A 21,416-nucleotide genomic window follows, 5' to 3' on the forward strand; every position below is an offset into this window, starting at 1 on the left:
CTTCTAATTATACTCTAATTTGAGTACCCCGCGTCACACGCATCCGCGTGATGACGTCACGCCTTAGAACACAATATAAACACGCACGGTGTTTCAAAAGGCGTCGGCTTACCTTCTGGGCTCTGGTCTCCATTTGGCAGCACTATTGTTAAACAGGTAAGATCTTCCCTACCCAAGAGAATTCTTGATATGCACAGGAGCCCTCACTGTGCAGTACCTCCTTCCCACTAAGTCCTTCACCTCTTTAGTTACACTCTTCCCAATTTTTTCCCGCTAAGATTTGTACCTTTTTTTCCACTCTTCCCATTGTTATTTCTTTTAGTGACAGTGGATACCTGCTGAACATTTGAAAAAGTTATTGGCTACAATCTGGGTTTTTCAAGCCACCTCCTTGGACCACTAAGAACCTTGGGAACTATACCATGGCTAAAACGATTATTCAGTGTCCAGATAGATCGCCATCAGTTGTAAGTTTATTTTTTATTATTTTAGCCTTAGTTTTCTCTTCCTGCACCCTCTTACTAGCTTCTGATACTCACTCCTCTTTTACAGATATGAGTCCGTTGACAATACTCATCTTGTACTGTCTCATCGATTACCTGGGATCCTCTTTGCGGACCTACTACCTCTTCGCTTGAAGATATTTTACTAAATTCACAAGGTTAGAGCGACTTCTATCTGCTGTTACTCTTTAGTCCACACTTGTTATATCTATTCCATGATCATATAGCCCACCTTTTGCACAGCACAGTTTATAAAGTAATCCCATGACACGGATCTACTGCTTTTATTCTAATAGAAATATTATGGTAGCTGTCCAGTTAAAACATTTTATTTATTGCGTCAATGTACCCAGAACTTGGGATATCTAGTGTTAATTATGCTCATTCAATTACCCTATATACCAGTTGACGTTTGTTGAAACGACTTGTTTTGCAAAATTGTTGTTAATGGATAATATCACTCTAATGTAAATTTTGTACATATCTTTACTTAGAATTTTTGATTTGCCCCGATGAAGAGTGTTGTACCACTCGAAACGCGTTGGGCCAGCCACAGTTTCAACATCAAGAATAAATATGAATTTTGGTTCTTGTTACCTACTTTGCCTGAATGTTGATTTCTTTAATAATTGACCTTCTTGAGCTTGGTTTAATGCAAAGGTTTCAAAAGATATTATTAGAAACACTGTTTAGAATACAAACTAATTGTTGGTGTGGTTTTCCAGATATTGGAAAGTGTGCAGGGGACGTGAGTTCCTTAATTGGGAACCTATCTTGTTTCTTATTATTTTGTGCAACCTAGGTGTCAAGGTTGCCTATCTCTCCTCTGCATCTCATATTTATTTTCTATTTTCCTTACATTTCCTACTTAGACAATAATCCAATACACTATTACCCACATTAATAGGGTGTGCCATATCCGTCCAATTTTCTCTTTTTCATGGGAAAGAAAGAAGGTCAGACAGAGAGGGTGAGAAGTGATAGAAGAGTTCAAGATGGTAGTGGTAGTACTGGGGAAAGAAGAGTGAAGCACACGGGTAAGGCAGTTGCAAGAGTAAGGTGGAGAGGATGTAGTAAGATTAGGGCAGAGAAGTGTAGATAGAGGAGAAGGGTTTTCAGAGAGGTGAGGAGAATATTATGTAGAGAGGTGATGGGAGGGGTGTGTAGAGGAAAGAGGTGAAGAGAGAGTGAGGACAATGGAGGGACAGAAGTAGAGAGGATGGAGAGAAAGAAGACCAGACCGTGTGAGAGAAGCTAGAGGGGCAAGTAGAGATAGAAGAGAAGAGTGAGCAGGGCCCCATAACCCTGTAGGGTAATTAGGGCACTATATCCAGGGGCGAGTAGAGATAGAAGAGAAGAGTGAGCAGGGCACCATGCCCTCTAGGGTAATTAGGGCACTATATCCAGGGGGCGAGTAGAGATAGAAGAGAAGAGTGAGCAGGGCACCATGCCCCTCTAGGGTAATTAGGGCACTATATTCAGGGGGGGCAAGTAGAGCTAGAAGAGAAGAGTGAGCAGGGCACCATGTTCCTCTAGGGTAATTAGGGCACTATATCCAGGGGGGACAAGGAGAGCTAGAAGAGAAGAGTGAGCAGGGCACCATGCCCCTCTAGGGTAATTAGGGCACTATATCCAGGGGGGCGAGTAGAGATAGAAGAGAAGAGTAGCAGGGCACCATGCCCCTCTAGGGTAATTAGGGCACTATATCCAGGGGGGCGAGTAGAGATAGAAGAGAAGAGTGAGCAGGGCACCATGCCCCTCTAGGGTAATTAGGCACTATATCCAGGGGGGTGAGCATAGATAGAGAAGAGTGAGCAGGGCACCATGCCCCTCTAGGGTAATTAGCGCACTGTATCCAGAGGGGGCGAGTAGAGATAGAAGAGAAGAGTGAGCAGGGCACCATGCCCCTCTAGGGTAATTAGTGCACTGTATCCAGGGGGGGCGAATAGAGATAGAAGAGAAGAGTGAGCAGGGCACCATGCCCCTCTAGGTTAATTAGGGCACTATATCCAGGGGGGGCAGTAGAGCTAGAAGAGAAGAGTGAGCAGGACACCATGCCCCTCTAGGGTAATTAGGGCACTATATCCAGGGGGGCGGGTAGAGATAGAAGAGAAGAGTGAGCAGGGCACCTTGAACCTCTAGGGTAATTAGGGCACTATATCCAGGGGGGGCAAGTAGAGATAGAAGAGAAGAGAGAGCAGGGCACCATGCCCCCCTAGGGTAATTAGGGCACTATATCCAGGGGGCGAGTATAGATAGAAGAGAAGAGTGAGCAGGGCACCATGTCCCTCAATGGTAATTAGGGCACTATATCCAGGGGGGCGAGTATAGATAGAAGAGAAGCGTGAGCAGGGCACCATGTCCCTCTAGGGTAATTAGGGCACTATATCCAGGGGGGTGAGTATAGATAGAAGAGAAGAGTGAGCAGGGGACCATGTCCCTTTAGGGTAATTAGGGCACTATATCCAGGGGGGCGAGTAGAGATAGAAGAGAAGAATGAGTAGGGCACGACGTCCCTCTAGGGTAATTAGGGCACTATATCCAGATCCGGGGGGGCGAGTAGAGCTAGAAGAGAAGCGCGAGCAGGGCACCATGTCCCTCTAGCGTAATTAGGGCACTATATCCAGAGGGGTGGGTAGAGATAGAATAGAAGAGTGAGCAGGGCACCATGCCCCTCTAGGGTAATTAGGGCACTATATCCAGGGGGGCAAGTAGAGATAAAAGAGAAGAGTGAGCAGGGCACCGTCTTCCTCTAGGGTAATTAGGGCACTATATACAGGGGGGGGCGAGTAGAGCTAGAAGAGAAGAGTGAGCAGGGCACCGTCCCCTCTAGGGTAATTAATGTACTATATCCAGGGGTCGAGTAGAGCTAGAAGAGAAGAGTGAGCAGGGCACCATGTCCATCTATAGTAATTAGGGCACTATATCCAGGGGGGCGAGTATAGATAGAAGAGAAGGAAGCGTGAGCAGGGCACCATGTCCCTCTAGGGTAATTAGGGCACTATATCCAGGGGGGTGAGTATAGATAGAAGAGAAGAGTGAGCAGGGGACCATGTCCCTTTAGGGTAATTAGGGCACTATATCCAGATCCGGGGGGGCGAGTAGAGCTAGAAGAGAAGAGTGAGCAGGGCACCATGCCCCTCTAGGGTAATTAGGGATCTATATACAGGGGGGGCAAATAGAGATAGAAGAGAATAGTGAGCAGGGCACCATGCCCCTCTAGCGTAATTAGGGCACTATATCCGAGGGGCGGGTAGAGATAGAAGAGAAGAGTGAGCAGGGCACCATGCCCCTCTAGGGTAATTAGGGCACTATATCCAGGGGGGCAAGTAGAGATAGAAGAGAAGAGTGAGCAGGGCACCATCTTCCTCTAGGGTAATTAGGGCACTATATCCAGGGGGGGCGAGTAGAGCTAAAAGAGAAGAGTGAGCAGGGCACCGTCCCCTCTAGGGTAATTAATGTACTATATCCAGGGGTCGAGTAGAGCTAGAAGAGAAGAGTGAGCAGGGCACCATGTCCCTCTAGGGTAATTAGGGAACTATATCCAGGGGGCAAGTAGAGGTAGAAGAAAAGAGTGAGCAGGGCACCATGTCCCTAGGGTAATTAGGGCACTATATCCAGGGGGCGAAGTAGAGATAGAAGAGAAGAGTGGGCAGGGCACCATGTCCCTCTAGGGTAATTAGGGCACTATATTCAGGGGGTGGCAAGTAGAGCTAGAAGAGAAGAGTGAGCAGGGCACCATGTTCCTCTAGGGTAATTAGGGCACTATATCCAGGAGGGACGAGTAGAGCTAGAAGAGAAGAGTGAGCAGGGCACCATGCCCCTCTAGGGTAATTAGGGCACTATATCCAGGGGGGCGAGTAGAGCTAGAAGAGAAGAGTGAGCAGGGCACCATGCCCCTCTAGGGTAATTAGCACACTGTATCCAGGGGGGACGAGTAGAGATAGAAGAGAAGAGTGAGCAGGGCACCATGTCCCTCTGGGGTAATTAGGGAACTATATCCAGGGGGCAAGTAGAGATAGAAGAGAAGAGTGAGCAGGGCACCATGTCCCTAGGGTAATTAGGGCACTATATCCAGGGGGCGAAGTAGAGATAGAAGAGAAGAGTGAGCAGGGCACCATGTCCCTCTAGGGTAATTAGGGCACTATATTCAGGGGGGGCAAGTAGAGATAGAAGAGAAGAGTGAGCAGGGCACCATGATCCTCTAGGGTAATTAGGGCACTATATCCAGGGGGGACGAGTAGAGCTAGAAGAGAAGAGTGAGCAGGGCACCATGTCCCTCTAGGGTAATTAGGGCACTATATTCAGGGGGGGCGAGTAGAGATAGAAGAGAAGAGTAGCAGGGCACCATGCCCCTCTAGGGTAATTAGGGCACTAAATCCAAGGGGGCGAGTAGAGATAGAAGAGAAGAGTGAGCAGGGCACCATGCCCCTCTAGGGTAATTAGGGCACTATATCCAGGGGGGTCAGTATAGATAGAGGAGAAGAGTGAGCAGGGCACCATGCCCCTCTAGGGTAATTAGCGCACTGTATCCAGGGGGGGCGAGTAGAGCTAGAAGAGAAGAGTGAGCAGGGCACCATGCCCCTCTAGGTTAATTATGGCACTATATCCAGGGGGGGGCAGTAGAGCTAGAAGAGAAGAGTGAGCAGGGCACCATGCCCCCCTAGGGTAATTAGGGCACTATATCCAGGGGGCGAGTATAGATAGAAGAGAAGAGTGAGCAGGGCACCATGTCCCTCTATGGTAATTAGGGAAAATATATCCAGGGGGGCGAGTATAGATAGAAGAGAAGCGTGAGCAGGGCACCATGTCCCTCTAGGGTAATTAGGGCACTATATCCAGGGGGGCGAGTAGAGATAGAAGAGAAGAATGTGCAGGGCACCATGTCCCTCTAGGGTAATTAGGGCACTATATCCAGATCCGGGGGGGCGAGTAGAGCTAGAAGAGAAGAGTGAGCAGGGCACCATGCCCCTCTAGGGTAATAAGGTATCTATATCCAGGGGGGGTCGAATAGAGATAGAAGAGAATAGTGAGCAGGGCACCATGCCCCTCTAGCGTAATTAGGGCACTATATCCAGAGGGGCGGGTAGAGATAGAAGAGAAGAGTGAGCAGGGCACCATGCCCCTCTAGGCTAATTAGGGCACTATATCCAGGGGGGCAAGTAGAGATAGAAGATAAGAGTGAGCAGGGCACCATCTTCCTCTAGGGTAATTAGGGCACTATATCCAGGGGGGGCGAGTAGAGCTAGAAGAGAAGAGTGAGCAGGGCACCGTCCCCTCTAGGGTAATTAATGTACTATATCCAGGGGGGCGAGTAGAGCTAGAAGAGAAGAGTGAGCAGGGCACCATGCCCCTCTAGGGTAATTAGGGCACTATATTCCGGGGGGGGGGGTGAGTAGACATAGAAGATTGAGCAGGGCACCATGTCCCTCTAGGGTAATTAGGCACTATATTCAGGGGGGCCAAGTAGAGCTAGAAGAGAGGATTGAGTAGGGCACCATGCCCCTCTAGCGTAATTAGGGCACTATATCCAGGGGTCGAGTAGAGATAGAAGAAAAGAGTGAGCAGGACACCATGTCCCTCTAGGGTAATTACGGCACTATATCCAGGGGGGGAGAGTAGAGATAGAAGGGAAGAGTGAGCAGGGCACCATGCCCCTCTAGGGTAATTAGGGCACTATATCCAGGGGGGCGAGTAGAGATAGAAGAGAAGACTGAGCAGGGCACCATCTCCCTCTAAGGTAATGTCATGCATGCTGGACGTGGTCCTACCTCCTACGCTCGTAGAACAGCTAGACCGTTCTATTCCAAATGGCGGTTGTTCGATACGTTGCCGGGAAAACGACGTTTGCACTTTTCACGTCGCTAACTTCACGTGTATTCTGCTTCGTCACGTGAACTACGGCATTACGTATTTAAGCAGCGTGGAAACTTCACTCGCTGCTTCTGATCGAATCATTTGGCGTTGTGTAGCTGAACCTCCGGTCTGCATCCTTGCAGGTTACTACAGCTACTTTTTGGGCCTTCTATAGCGTGTTTTCCGTCACACGCTGATTCCTGGAGCTGTTTGGTTGCGTTATCTTCAAGCGCTGCTGGCCTGGGCTGCGTGAATCCTGTTCGCGTGTAAATCCACACGCGCACGCTATCTTCAAGCGCTGCTGGCCTGGGCTGCGTGAATCCTCTTCGCGCGTAAATCCACACGCGCACGCTATCTTCAAGCGCTGCTGGCCTGGACTGCGTGAATCCTGTTCGCGTGTAAATCCACACGCGCACGCTATCTTCAAGTGCTGCTGGACTGGACTGCGTGAATCCTGCTCGCGTGTAAATCCACACGCGCACGCTATCTTCAAGCGCTGCTGGCCTGGACTGCGTGAATCCTGCTCGCGTGTAAATCCACACGCGCACGCTATCTTCAAGCGCTGCTGGACTGGACTGCGTGAATCCTGCTCGCGTGAAATCCACACGTGCACGCTATCTTCAAGCGCTGTTGGTCTGGACTGCGTGAATCCTAATCGCGTGTAAATCCACACGCACACGCTCTTTTCTTCGCGGCTGTACAGAACCGCATGAACTTTGTTTATACCTTAAAAGGAGCGCTATTTCCAACTCCTGCACCTGTGATATTAACAGGGGGATTGATTCATTTCTATACTTTACTCTACGTGGGAAGGAAGCTTTTCAAGGATAATTGGAAGGTGACAGTGAACAGTACTTTGGACGCTATCCTGTGGTGCATCAACCCGGTATCTAGCGTGAGCCTCGTTCCGTTCGGGATAAGTCTCCCTTACTAATCTTCCCTTCCTTGTTGTTTGTTCTACCTTGGATTCCTCAAGAGACTCTGCTGGATTCGTCTGCCCTAGACTCAAGGTCAGTGTGTGCATTCATGACATTTTCTATTCCATCATATCCAGGTTGGGGCAGTTATTCATGATACTTTATTTTGTTCTAGGCTGACTTCCTATACCTTACCCACGCCCTTTCCAGTGATCCATCGTCTGCCTGTTTTACCGGTCAGAGAGTTGTATCATTTGGAAGGTCTTAACTTGACTTCACAACTATCAAAACGCGTGAACAGGGATCCGGAAGACCCTACCACCTGTATCCTTTTGAGTACCGTATCCTTTTCAGTTAATACTTTGGTGCTTTCTGACAGGTAATTAGGGCACTATATCCAGGGGGCGAGTAGAGATAGAAGAGAAGAGTGAGCAGGGGACCATGCCCCTCTAGAGTAATTAGCGCACTATTTCCAGGGGCGAGTAGAGATAGAAGAGAAGAGTGAGCAGGGCACCATGCCCCTCTAGGGTAATTAGGGCACTATATCCAGGGGGGACGAGTAGAGCTAGAAGAGAAGAGTGAGCAGGGCACCATGCCCCTCTAGGGTAGTTAGGGCACTATATCCAGGGGAGGTGGATAGAGATAGAAGAGAAGAGTGAGCAGGGCACCATGCCCCTCTAGGGTAATTAGGGCACTATATCCAGGGGGCGAGTAGAGATAGAAGAGAAGAGTGAGCAGGGCACCATGCCCCACTAGGGTAATTAGGGCACTATATCCAGGGGGTGAGTAAAGATAGAGGAGAAGAGTGAGCAGGGCACCATGCCCCTCTAGGGTAATTAGCGCACTGTATCCAGGGGGGCGAGTAGAGATAGAAGAGAAGAGTGAGCAGGGAACCATGCCCCTCTAGTGTAATTAGCGCACTGTATCCGGGGGGGGCGAATAGAGATAGAAGAGAAGAGTGAGCAGGGCACCTTGACCCTCTAGGGTAATTAGGGCACTATATCCAGGGGGGGGCCAGTAGAGCTAGAAGAGAAGAGTGAGCAGGACACCATGCCCCTCTAGGGTAATTAGGACACTATATCCAGGGGGGCGGGTAGAGATAGAAGAGAAGAGTGAGCAGGGCACCATGCCCCTCTAGGGTAATTAGGGCACTATATCCAGGGGGGGCAAGTAGAGATAGAAGAGAAGAGTGAGCAGGGCACCATGTCCCTCTATGGTAATTAGGGCACTATATCCAGGGGGGCGAGTATGGATAGAAGAGAAGAGTGAGCAGGGCACCATGTCCCTCAAGGGTAATTAGGGCACTATATCCAGGGGGGTGAGTATAGATAGAAGAGAAGAGTGAGCAGGGGACCATGTCCCTCTAGGGTAATTAGGGCACTATATCCAGGGGGGTGAGTATAGATAGAAGAGAAGAGTGAGCAGGGGACCATGTCCCTCTAGGGTAATTAGGGCACTATATCCAGGGAGGCGAGTAGAGATAGAAGAGAAGAATGAGCAGGGCACCATGTCCCTCTAGGGTAATTAGGGCACTATATCCAGATCCAGGGGGGCGAGTAGAGCTAGAAGAGAATAGTGAGCAGGGCACCATGCCCCTCTAGGGTAATTAGGGCACTATATCCAGAGGGCCGGGTAGAGATAGAAGAGAAGAGTGAGCAGGGCACCATGCCCCTCTAGGGTAATTAGAGCACTATATCCAGGGGGCGAGTAGAGATAGAAGAGAAGAGTGAGCAGGGCACCATGTCCCTCTAGGGTAATTACGGCACTATATCCAGGGGAGGCGAGTAGAGATAGAAGAGAAGAGTGAGCAGGGCACCATGCCCCTCTAGGGTAATTAGGGCACTATATACAGGGGGCGAGTAGAGATAGAAGGGAAGAGTGAGCAGGGCACCATGCCCCTCTAGGATAATTAGGGCACTATATCCAGGGGGCCGAGTAGAGATAGAAGAGAAGAGTGAGCAGGGCACCATCTCCCTCTGGGGTAATTAGTGCACTATATCCAGGGGGGCGAGTAGAGATAGAAGAGAAGAGTGAGCAGGACACCATGCCCCTCTAGGGTAATTAGCGCACTATATCCAGAGGGCAAGTAGAGATAGAAGAGAAGAGTGAGCAGGGAACCATGTCCCTCTAGGGTAATTAGGGCACTATATCCAGAGGGGCGAGTAGAGATAGAAGAGAAGAGTGAGCAGGGCACCATGTCCCTCTAGGGTAATTAGGGCACTATGTCCAGGGGGGCGAGTAGAGATGGAAGAGAAGAGTGAGCAGGGCACATGTCCCTCTAGGGTAATTAGGGCACTAGATCCAGAGGGGCGAGTAGAGATAGAAGAGAAGAGTGTGCAGGGCATCATATCCCTCTAGGGTAATTAGGGAACTATATCCAGGGGGCAAGTAGAGATAGAAGAGAAGAGTGAGCAGGGCACCATGTCTCTAGGGTAATTAGGGCACTATATCCAGGGGGCGAAGTAGAGATAGAAGAGAAGAGTGAGCAGGGCACCATGTCCCTCTAGGGTAATTATGGCACTATATTCAGGGGGGGGCAAGTAGAGCTAGAATAGAACAGTGAGCAGGGCACCATGTTCCTCTAGGGTAATTAGGGCACTATATCCAGGGGGGACGAGTAGAGCTAGAAGAGAAGTGTGAGCAGGGCACCATGCCCCTCTCGGGTAATTAGGGCACTATATCCAGGGGGGGCGGGTAGAGATAGAAGAGAAGAGTAGCAGGGCACCATGCCCCTCTAGGGTAATTAGGGCACTATATCCAGGGGGGCGAGTAGAGATAGAAGAGAAGAGTGAGCAGGGGACCATGTCCCTCTAGGGTAATTAGGGCACTATATCCAGGGGGGCGAGTAGAGATAGAAGAGAAGAATGAGCAGGGCACCATGTCCCTCTAGGGTAATTAGGGCACTATATCCAGATCCAGGGGGGGCGAGTAGAGCTAGAAGAGAAGAGTGAGCAGGGCACCATGCCCCTCTAGGGTAATTAGGGCACTATATCCCGGGGGGGCGAATAGAGATAGAAGAGAATAGTGAGCAGGGCACCATGCCCCTCTAGGGTAATTAGGGCACTATATCCAGAGGGCCGGGTAGAGATAGAAGAGAAGAGTGAGCAGGGCACCATGCCCCTCTAGGGTAATTAGCGCACTATATCCAGGGGGCGAGTAGAGATAGAAGAGAAGAGTGAGCAGGGCACCATGTCCCTCTAGGGTAATTACGGCACTATATCCAGGGGAGGCGAGTAGAGATAGAAGAGAAGAGTGAGGAGGGCACCATGCCCCTCCAGGGTAATTAGGGCACTATATCCAGGGGGGCGAGTAGAGATAGAAGAGAAGAGTGAGCAGGGCACCATGCCCACTAGGGTAATTAGCGCACTATATCGAGAGGGCAAGTAGAGATAGAAGAGAAGAGTGAGCAGGGAACCATGTCCCTCTAGGGTAATTAGGGCACTATATCCAGAGGGGCGAGTAGAGATAGAAGAGAAGAGTGAGCAGGGCACATGTCCCTCTAGGGTAATTAGGGCACTAGATCCAGAGGGGCGAGTAGAGATAGAAGAGAAGAGTGAGCAGGGCACATGTCCCTCTAGGGTAATTAGCGCACTATATCCAGGGGGAAGTAGAGATAGAAGAGAAGAGTGAGCAGGGCACCATGTCTCTAGGGTAATTAGGGCACTATATCCAGGGGGCGAAGTAGAGATAGAAGAGAAGAGTGAGCAGGGCACCATGTCCCTCTAGGGTAATTATGGCACTATATTCAGGGGGGGGCAAGTAGAGCTAGAAGAGAAGTGTGAGCAGGGCACCATGCCCCTCTCGGGTAATTAGAGCACTAAATCCAGGGGGGGCGGGTAGAGATAGAAGAGAAGAGTGAGCAGGGCACCATGTTCCTCTAGGGTAATTAGGGCACTATATCCAGGGGGGACGAGTAGAGCTAGAAGAGAAGTGTGAGCAGGGCACCATGCCCCTCTCGGGTAAATAGGGCACTATATCCAGGGGGGCGGGTAGAGATGGAAGAGAAGAGTAGCAGGGCACCATGCCCCTCTAGGGTAATTAGGGCACTATATCCAGGGGGGCGAGTAGAGATAGAAGAGAAGAGTGAGCAGGCCACCATGCCCCTCTAGGGTAATTAGGGCACTATATCCAGGGGGGTGAGTATAGATAGAGGAGAAGAGTGAGCAGGGCACCATGCCACTCTAGGGTAATTAGCGCACTGTATCCAGGGGGGGCGAGTAGAGATAGAAGAGAAGAGTGAGCAGGGCACCATGCCCCTCTAGGGTAATTAGCGCCACTGTATCCAGGGGGGCGAATAGAGATAGAAGAGAAGAGTGAGCAGGGCACCATGTCCCTCTAGGGTAATTTGGGCACTATATCCAGGGGGGGCCGGTAGAGCTAGAAGAGAAGAGTGAGCAGGGCACCATGCCCCTCTAGAGTAATTAGGGCACTATATCCAGGGGGGGCAAGTAGAGATAGAAGAGAAGAGTGAGCAGGGCACCATGTCCCTCTAGGGTAATTAGGGCACTATATCCAGGGGGGGCGAGTATAGATAGAAGAGAAGAGTGAGCAGGGCACCATGTCCCTCTGTGGTAATTAGGGCACTATATCCAGGGGGGGCGAGTATAGATAGAAGAGAAGAGTGAGCAGGGCACCATGTTCCTCTAGGGTAATTAGGGCACTATATCCAGGGGGGACGAGTAGAGCTAGAAGAGAAGTGTGAGCAGGGCACCATGCCCCTCTCGGGTAATTAGGGCACTATATCCAGGGGGGCGGGTAGAGATGGAAGAGAAGAGTAGCAGGGCACCATGCCCCTCTAGGGTAATTAGGGCACTATATCCAGGGGGGCGAGTAGAGATAGAAGAGAAGAGTGAGCAGGGCACCATGCCCTTCTAGGGTAATTAGGGCACTATATCCAGGGGGGTGAGTATAGATAGAGGAGAAGAGTGAGCAGGGCACCATGCCACTCTAGGGTAATTAGTGCACAGTATCCAGGGGGGGCGAGTAGAGATAGAAGAGAAGAGTGAGCAGGGCACCATGCCCCTCTAGGGTAATTAGCGCCACTGTATCCAGGGGGGCGAATAGAGATAGAAGAGAAGAGTGAGCAGGGCACCATGTCCCTCTAGGGTAATTTGGGCACTATATCCAGGGGGGGCCGGTAGAGCTAGAAGAGAAGAGTGTGCAGGACACCATGCCCCTCTAGGGTAATTAGATCACTATATCCAGGGGGGCGGGTAGAGATAGAAGAGAAGAGTGAGCAGGGCACCATGCCCCTCTAGAGTAATTAGGGCACTATATCCAGGGGGGGCAAGTAGAGATAGAAGAGAAGAGTGAGCAGGGCACCATGTCCCCCTAGGGTAATTACGGCACTATATCCAGGGGAGGCGAGTACAGATAGAAGAGAAGAGTGAGCAGGGAACCATGTCCCTCTAGGGTAATTAGGGCAGTATATACAGGGGGCGAGTAGAGATAGAAGGGAAGAGTGAGCAGGGCACCATGCCCCTCTAGGATAATTAGGGCACTATATCCAGGGTGGACGAGTAGAGATAGAAGAGAAGAGTGAGCAGGGCACCATGCCCCTCTAGGGTAATTAGGGCACTATATCCAGGGGGGTGAGTATAGATAGAGGAGAAGAGTGAGCAGGGCACCATGCCACTCTAGGGTAATTAGGGCACTATATCCAGGGGGGCGAGTAGAGATAGAAGAGAAGAGTGAGCAGGGCACCATGCCCCTCTAGGGTAATTAGGGCACTATATCCAGGGGGGTGAGTATAGATAGAGGAGAAGAGTGAGCAGGGCACCATGCCACTCTAGGGTAATTAGGGCACTATATCCAGGGGGGCGTGTAGAGATAGAAGAGAAGAGTGAGCAGGGAACCATGTCCCTCTAGGGTAATTAGGGCACTATATACAGGGGGCGAGTAGAGATAGAAGGGAAGAGTGAGCAGGGCACCATGCCCCTCTAGGATAATTAGGGCACTATATCCAGGGTGGACGAGTAGAGATAGAAGAGAAGAGTGAGCAGGGCACCATGCCCCTCTAGGGTAATTAGGGCACTATATACAGGGGGCGAGTAGAGATAGAAGAGAAGAGTAGCAGGGCACCATGCCCCTCTAGGGTAATTAGGGCACTATATCCAGGGGGGCGAGTAGAGATAGAAGAGAAGAGTGAGCAGGGCACCATGCCCCTCTAGGGTAATTAGGGCACTATATCCAGGGGGGTGAGTATAGATAGAGGAGAAGAGTGAGCAGGGCACCATGCCACTCTAGGGTAATTAGCACACTGTATCCAGGGGGTGCGAGTAGAGATAGAAGAGCAGAGTGAGCAGGGCACCATGCCCCTCTAGGGTAATTAGCGCCACTGTATCCAGGGGGGGCGAATAGAGATAGAAGAGAAGAGTGAGCAGGGCACCATGTCCCTCTAGGGTAATTTGGGCACTATATCCAGGGGGGGCCGGTAGAGCTAGAAGAGAAGAGTGTGCAGGACACCATGCCCCTCTAGGGTAATTAGATCACTATATCCAGGGGGGCGGGTAGAGATAGAAGAGAAGAGTGAGCAGGGCACCATGCCCCTCTAGAGTAATTAGGGCACTATATCCAGGGGGGGCAAGTAGAGATAGAAGAGAAGAGTGAGCAGGGCACCATGTCCCCCTAGGGTAATTACGGCACTATATCCAGGGGAGGCGAGTACAGATAGAAGAGAAGAGTGAGCAGGGAACCATGTCCCTCTAGGGTAATTAGGGCAGTATATACAGGGGGCGAGTAGAGATAGAAGGGAAGAGTGAGCAGGGCACCATGCCCCTCTAGGATAATTAGGGCACTATATCCAGGGTGGACGAGTAGAGATAGAAGAGAAGAGTGAGCAGGGCACCATGCCCCTCTAGGGTAATTAGGGCACTATATCCAGGGGGGTGAGTATAGATAGAGGAGAAGAGTGAGCAGGGCACCATGCCACTCTAGGGTAATTAGGGCACTATATCCAGGGGGGCGAGTAGAGATAGAAGAGAAGAGTGAGCAGGGCACCATGCCCCTCTAGGGTAATTAGGGCACTATATCCAGGGGGGTGAGTATAGATAGAGGAGAAGAGTGAGCAGGGCACCATGCCACTCTAGGGTAATTAGGGCACTATATCCAGGGGGGCGAGTAGAGATAGAAGAGAAGAGTGAGCAGGGAACCATGTCCCTCTAGGGTAATTAGGGCACTATATACAGGGGGCGAGTAGAGATAGAAGGGAAGAGTGAGCAGGGCACCATGCCCCTCTAGGATAATTAGGGCACTATATCCAGGGTGGACGAGTAGAGATAGAAGAGAAGAGTGAGCAGGGCACCATGCCCCTCTAGGGTAATTAGGGCACTATATACAGGGGGCGAGTAGAGATAGAAGAGAAGAGTAGCAGGGCACCATGCCCCTCTAGGGTAATTAGGGCACTATATCCAGGGGGGCGAGTAGAGATAGAAGAGAAGAGTGAGCAGGGCACCATGCCCCTCTAGGGTAATTAGGGCACTATATCCAGGGGGGTGAGTATAGATAGAGGAGAAGAGTGAGCAGGGCACCATGCCACTCTAGGGTAATTAGCACACTGTATCCAGGGGGTGCGAGTAGAGATAGAAGAGAAGAGTGAGCAGGGCACCATGCCCCTCTAGGGTAATTAGCGCCACTGTATCCAGGGGGGGCGAATAGAGATAGAAGAGAAGAGTGAGCAGGGCACCATGTCCCTCTAGGGTAATTTGGGCACTATATCCAGGGGGGGCCGGTAGAGCTAGAAGAGAAGAGTGTGCAGGACACCATGCCCCTCTAGGGTAATTAGATCACTATATCCAGGGGGGCGGGTAGAGATAGAAGAGAAGAGTGAGCAGGGCACCATGCCCCTCTAGAGTAATTAGGGCACTATATCCAGGGGGGGCAAGTAGAGATAGAAGAGAAGAGTGAGCAGGGCACCATGTCCCCCTAGGGTAATTAGGCACTATATCCAGGGGGGGCGAGTATAGATAGAAGAGAAGAGTGAGCAGGGCACCATGTCCCTCTAGGGTAATTAGCGCACTATATCCAGGGGGCGAGTAGAGATAGAAGAGAAGAGTGAGCAGGGCACCATGTCCCTCTGTGGTAATTAGGGCACTATATCCAGGGGGGCGAGTATAGATAGAAGAGAAGAGTGAGCAGGGCACCATGTCCCTCTAGGGTAATTAGCACACTATATCCAGGGGGCGAGTAGAGATAGAAGAGAAGAGTGAGAAGGGCACCATGTCCCTCTAGGGTAATTACGGCACTATATCCAGGGGAGGCGAGTACAGATAGAAGAGAAGAGTGAGCAGGGAACCATGTCCCTCTAGGGTAATTAGGGCACTATATACAGGGGGCGAGTAGAGATAGAAGGGAAGAGTGAGCAGGGCACCATGCCCCTCTAGGATAATTAGGGCACTATATCCAGGGTGGACGAATAGAGATAGAAGAGAAGAGTGAGCAGGGCACCATGCCCCTCTAGGGTAATTAGGGCACTATATCCAGGGGGGTGAGTATAGATAGAGGAGAAGAGTGAGCAGGGCACCATGCCACTCTAGGGTAATTAGGGCACTATATCCAGGGGGGCGAGTAGAGATAGAAGAGAAGAGTGAGCAGGGCACCATGCCCCTCTAGGGTAATTAGGGCACTATATCCAGGGGGGTGAGTATAGATAGAGGAGAAGAGTGAGCAGGGCACCATGCCACTCTAGGGTAATTAGGGCACTATATCCAGGGGGGCGAGTAGAGATAGAAGAGAAGAGTGAGCAGGGAACCATGTCCCTCTAGGGTAATTAGGGCACTATATACAGGGGGCGAGTAGAGATAGAAGGGAAGAGTGAGCAGGGCACCATGCCCCTCTAGGATAATTAGGGCACTATGTCCAGGGTGGACGAGTAGAGATAGAAGAGAAGAGTGAGCAGGGCACCATGCCCCTCTAGGGTAATTAGGGCACTATATACAGGGGGCGAGTAGAGATAGAAGAGAAGAGTAGCAGGGCACCATGTCCCTCTAGGGTAATTAGCGCACTATATCCAGGGGGCGAGTAGAGATAGAAGAGAAGAGTGAGAAGGGCACCATGTCCCTCTAGGGTAATTACGGCACTATATCCAGGGGAGGCGAGTACAGATAGAAGAGAAGAGTGAGCAGGGAACCATGTCCCTCTAGGGTAATTAGGGCACTATATACAGGGGGCGAGTAGAGATAGAAGGGAAGAGTGAGCAGGGCACCATGCCCCTCTAGGATAATTAGGGCACTATATCCAGGGTGGACGAGTAGAGATAGAAGAGAAGAGTGAGCAGGGCACCATCTCCCTCTAGGGTAATTAGGGCACTATATCCAGGGGGGCGAGTAGAGATAGAAGAGAAGAGTGAGCAGGGCACCATGCCCCTCTAGGGTAATTAGCGCACTATATCCAGGGGGCGAGTAGAGATAGAAGAGAAGAGTGAGCAGGGAACCATGTCCCTCTAGGGTAATTAGGGCACTATATCCAGAGGGGCGAGTAGAGATAGAAGAGAAGAGTGAGCAGGGCACCATGTCCCTCTAGGGTAATTAGGGCACTATATCCAGGGGGGGGGGGGCGAGTAGAGATAGAAGAGAAGAATGTGCAGGGCATCATGTCCCTCTAGGGTAATTAGGGAACTATATCCAGGGGGCAAGTAGAGATAGAAGAGAAGAGTGAGCAGGGCACCATGTCCCTAGGGTAATTAGAGCACTATATCCAGGGGGCGAAGTAGAGATAGAAAAGAAGAGAGAGCAGGGCACCATGTCCCTCTAGGGCAATTAGGACAACATATCCAGGGGGGGCGAATAGAGATAGAAGAGAATAGTGAGCAAGGCACCATGCCCCTCTAGGGTAATTAGGGCACTATATTCAGAGGGGCGGGTAGAGATAGAAGAGAAGAGTGAGCAGGGCACCATGCCCCTCTAGGGTAATTAGAGCATTATATCCAGGGGGGCAAGTAGAGATAGAAGAGAAGAGTGAGCAGGGCACCATCTTCCTCTAGGATAATTAGGGCACTATATCCAGGGGGGGCGAGTAGAGCTAGAAGAGAAGAGTGAGCAGGGCACCGTCCCCTCTAGGGTAATTAGTGCACTATATCCAGGGGAGGCTAGTAGAGCTAGAAGAGAAGAGTGAGCAGGGCACCATGCCCCTCTAGGGTAATTAGGGCACTATATTCCGGGGGGACGAATAGAGATAGAAGATTGAGCAGGGCACCATGTCCCTCTAGGGTAATTAGGCACTATATTCAGGGGGGGCAAGTAGAGCTAGAAGAGAAGAGTGAGCAGGGCACCATGCCCCTCTAGGGTAATTAGGGCACTATATCCAGGGGGGTGAGCATAGATAGAGGAGAAGAGTGAGCAGGGCACCATTCCCCTCTAGGGTAATTAGCGCACTGTATCCAGAGGGGGCGAGTAGAGATAGAAGAGAAGAGTGAGCAGGGCACCATGCCCCTCTAGGGTAATTAGGGCACTATATCCAGGGGGGCGGGTAGAGATAGAAGAGAAGAGTAGCAGGGCACCATGCCCCTCAAGGGTAATTAGGGCACTATATCCATGGGGGTGAGCATAGATAGAGGAGAAGAGTGAGCAGGGCACCATTCCCCTCTAGGGTAATTAGCGCACTGTATCCAGAGGGGGCGAGTAGAGATAGAAGAGAAGAGTGAGCAGGGCACCATGCCCCTCTAGGGTAATTAGTGCACTGTATCCAGGGGGGGCGAATGGAGATAGAAGAGAAGAGTGAGCAGGGCACCATGCCCCTCTAGGTTAATTAGGGCACTATATCCAGGGGGGGCAGTAGAGCTAGAAGAGAAGAGTGAGCAGGACACCATGCCCCTCTAGGGTAATTAGGGCACTATATCCAGGGGGGCGGGTAGAGATAGAAGAGAAGAGTGAGCAGGGTACCTTGAACCTCTAGGGTAATTAGGGCACTATATCCAGGGGGGCAAGTAGAGATAGAAGAGAAGAGAGAGCAGGGCACCATGCCCCCCTAGGGTAATTAGGGCACTATATCCAGGGGGCGAGTATAGGTAGAAGAGAAGAGTGAGCAGGGCACCATGTCCCTCTATGGTAATTAGGGCACTATATCAGGGGGGCCAGTATAGATAGAAGAGAAGCATGAGCAGGGCACCATGTCCCTCTAGGGTAATTAGGGCACTATATCCAGGGGGGTGAGTATAGATAGAAGAGAAGAGTGAGCAGGGGACCATGTCCCTTTAGGGTAATTAGGGCACTATATCCAGGGGGGTGAGTAGAGATAGAAGAGAAGAATGAGCAGGGCACGACGTCCCTCTAGAGTAATTAGGGCACTATATCCAGATCCGGGGGGGCGAGTAGAGCTCGAGGAGAAGAGTGAGCAGGGCACCATGCCCCTCTAGGGTAATTAATGTACTATATCCAGGGGTCGAGAAGAGCTAGAAGAGAAGAGTGAGCAGGGCACCATGTCCCTAGGGTAATTAGGGCACTATATCCAGGGGGCGAAGTAGAAATAGAAGAGAAGAGTGGGCAGGGCACCATGTCCCTCTAGGGTAATTAGGGACCTTTATTCAGGGGGTGGCAAGTAGAGCTAGAAGAGAAGAGTGAGCAGGGCACCATGTTCCTCTAGGGTAATTAGGGCACTATATCCAGGAGGGACAAGTAGAGCTAGAAGAGAAGAGTGAGCAGGGCACCATGCCCCTCTAGGGTAATTAGGGCACTATATCCAGGGGGGCGAGTAGAGATAGAAGAGAAGTGCAGCAGGGCACCATGCCCCTCTAGGGTAATTAGGGCACTATATCCAGGGGGGCGAGTAGAGATAGAAGAGAAGAGTGAGCAGGGCACCATGCCCCTCTAGGGTAATTAGCACACTGTATCCAGGGGGGACGAATAGAGATAGAAGAGAAGAGTGAGCAGGGCACCATGTCCCTCTAGGGTAATTAGGGAACTATATCCAGGGGGCAAGTAGAGATAGAAGAGAAGAATGAGCAGGGCACCATGTCCCTAGGGTAATTAGGGCACTATATCCAGGGGGCGAAGTAGAGATAGAAGAGAAGAGTGAGCAGGGTACCATGTCCCTCTAGGGTAATTAGGGCACTATATTCAGGGGGGGCAAGTAGAGATAGAAGAGAAGAGTGAGTAGGGCACCATGATCCTCTAGGGTAATTAGGGCACTATATCCAGGGTCGGATGAGTAGAGCAAGAAGAGAAGAGTGAGCAGGGCACCATGTCCCTTTAGGGTAATTAGGGCACTATATCCAGGGGGGGCGAGTAGAGATAGAAGAGAAGAGTAGCAGGGCACCATGCCCCTCTAGGGTAATTAGGGCACTAGGTGCCCTCTATGGTAATTAGGGCACTATATCCAGGGGGGCGAGTATAGATAGAGGAGAAGAGTGAGCAGGGCACCATGCCCCTCTAGGGTAATTAGGGCACTGTATCCAGGGGGGTGAGTATAGATAGAGGAGAAGAGTGAGCAGGGCACCATGCCCCTCTAGGGTAATTAGCGCACTGTATCCAGGGGGGCGAGTAGAGATAGAAGAGAAGAGTAGCAGGGCACCATGCCCCTCTAGGGTAATTAGGGCACTATATCCAGGGGGCGAGTAGAGCTAGAAGAGAAGAGAGAGCAGGGCACCATGTCCCTCTATGGTAATTAGGGCACTATATCCAGGGGGGCCAGTATAGATAGAAGAGAAGCATGAGCAGGGCACCATGTCCCTCTAGGGTAATTAGGGCACTATATCCAGGGGGGTGAGTATAGATAGAAGAGAAGAGTGAGCAGGGGACCATGTCCCTTTAGGGTAATTAGGGCACTATATCCAGGGGGGTGAGTAGAGATAGAAGAGTTGAATGAGCAGGGCACGACGTCCCTCTAGAGTAATTAGGGCACTATATCCAGACCCGGGGGGGGCGAGTAGAGCTAGAAGAGAAGAGTGAGCAGGGCACCATGCCCCTCTAGGGTAATTAATGTACTATATCCAGGGGTCGAGTAGAGCTAGAAGAGAAGAGTGAGCAGGGCACCATGTCCCTAGGGTAATTAGGGCACTATATCCAGGGGGCGAAGTAGAAATAGAAGAGAAGAGTGGGCAGGGCACCATGTCCCTCTAGGGTAACTAGGGCACTTTATTCAGGGGTGGCAAGTAGAGCTAGAAGAGAAGAGTGAGCAGGGCACCATGTTCCTCTAGGGTAATTAGGGCACTATATCCAGGAGGGACGAGTAGAGCTAGAAGAGAAGAGTGAGCAGGGCACCATGCCCCTCTAGGGTAATTAGGGCACTATATCCAGGGGGGCGAGTAGAGATAGAAGAGAAGTGCAGCAGGGCACCATGCCCCTCTAGGGTAATTAGGGCACTATATCCAGGGGGGGGAGTAGAGATAGAAGAGAAGAGTGAGCAGGGCACCATGCCCCTCTAGGGTAATTAGCACACTGTATCCAGGGGGGACAAATAGAGATAGAAGAGAAGAGTGAGCAGGGCACCATGTCCCTCTAGGGTAATTAGGGAACTATATCCAGGGGGCAAGTAGAGATAGAAGAGAAGAATGAGCAGGGCACCATGTCCCTAGGGTAATTAGGGCACTATATCCAGGGGGCGAAGTAGAGATAGAAGAGAAGAGTGAGCAGGGCACCATGTCCCTCTAGGGTAATTAGGGCACTATATTCAGGGGGGGGCAAGTAGAGATAGAAGAGAAGAGTGAGTAGGGCACCATGATCCTCTAGGGTAATTAGGGCACTATATCCAGGGTCGGACGAGTAGAGCAAGAATAGAAGAGTGAGCAGGGCACCATGTCCCTCTAGGGTAATTAGGGCACTATATCCAGGGGGGGCGAGTAGAGATAGAAGAGAAGAGTAGCAGGGCACCATGCCCCTCTAGGGTAATTAGGGCACTATATCCAGGGGGGCGAGTAGAGCTAGAAGAGAAGAGTGAGCAGGGCACCATGCCCCTCTAGGGTAATTAGGGCACTATATCCAGGGGGGTGAGTATAGATAGAGGAGAAGAGTGAGCAGGGCACCATGCCCCTCTAGGTTAATTATGGCAATATATCCAGGGGGGGCAGTAGAGCTAGAAGAGAAGAGTGAGCAGGGCACCATGCCCCTCTATGGTAATTAGGGCACTAAATCCAGGGGGGAGAGTATAGATAGAAGAGAAGTGTGAGCAGGGCACCATATCCCTCTAGGGTAATTAGGGCACTATATCC

This window comes from Ambystoma mexicanum, chromosome 5p, assembly GCF_040938575.1.
Source record: "Ambystoma mexicanum isolate Mex_15411 chromosome 5p, UKY_AmexF1_1, whole genome shotgun sequence".
NCBI classification, from domain to species: Eukaryota; Metazoa; Chordata; class Amphibia; order Caudata; family Ambystomatidae; genus Ambystoma; species Ambystoma mexicanum.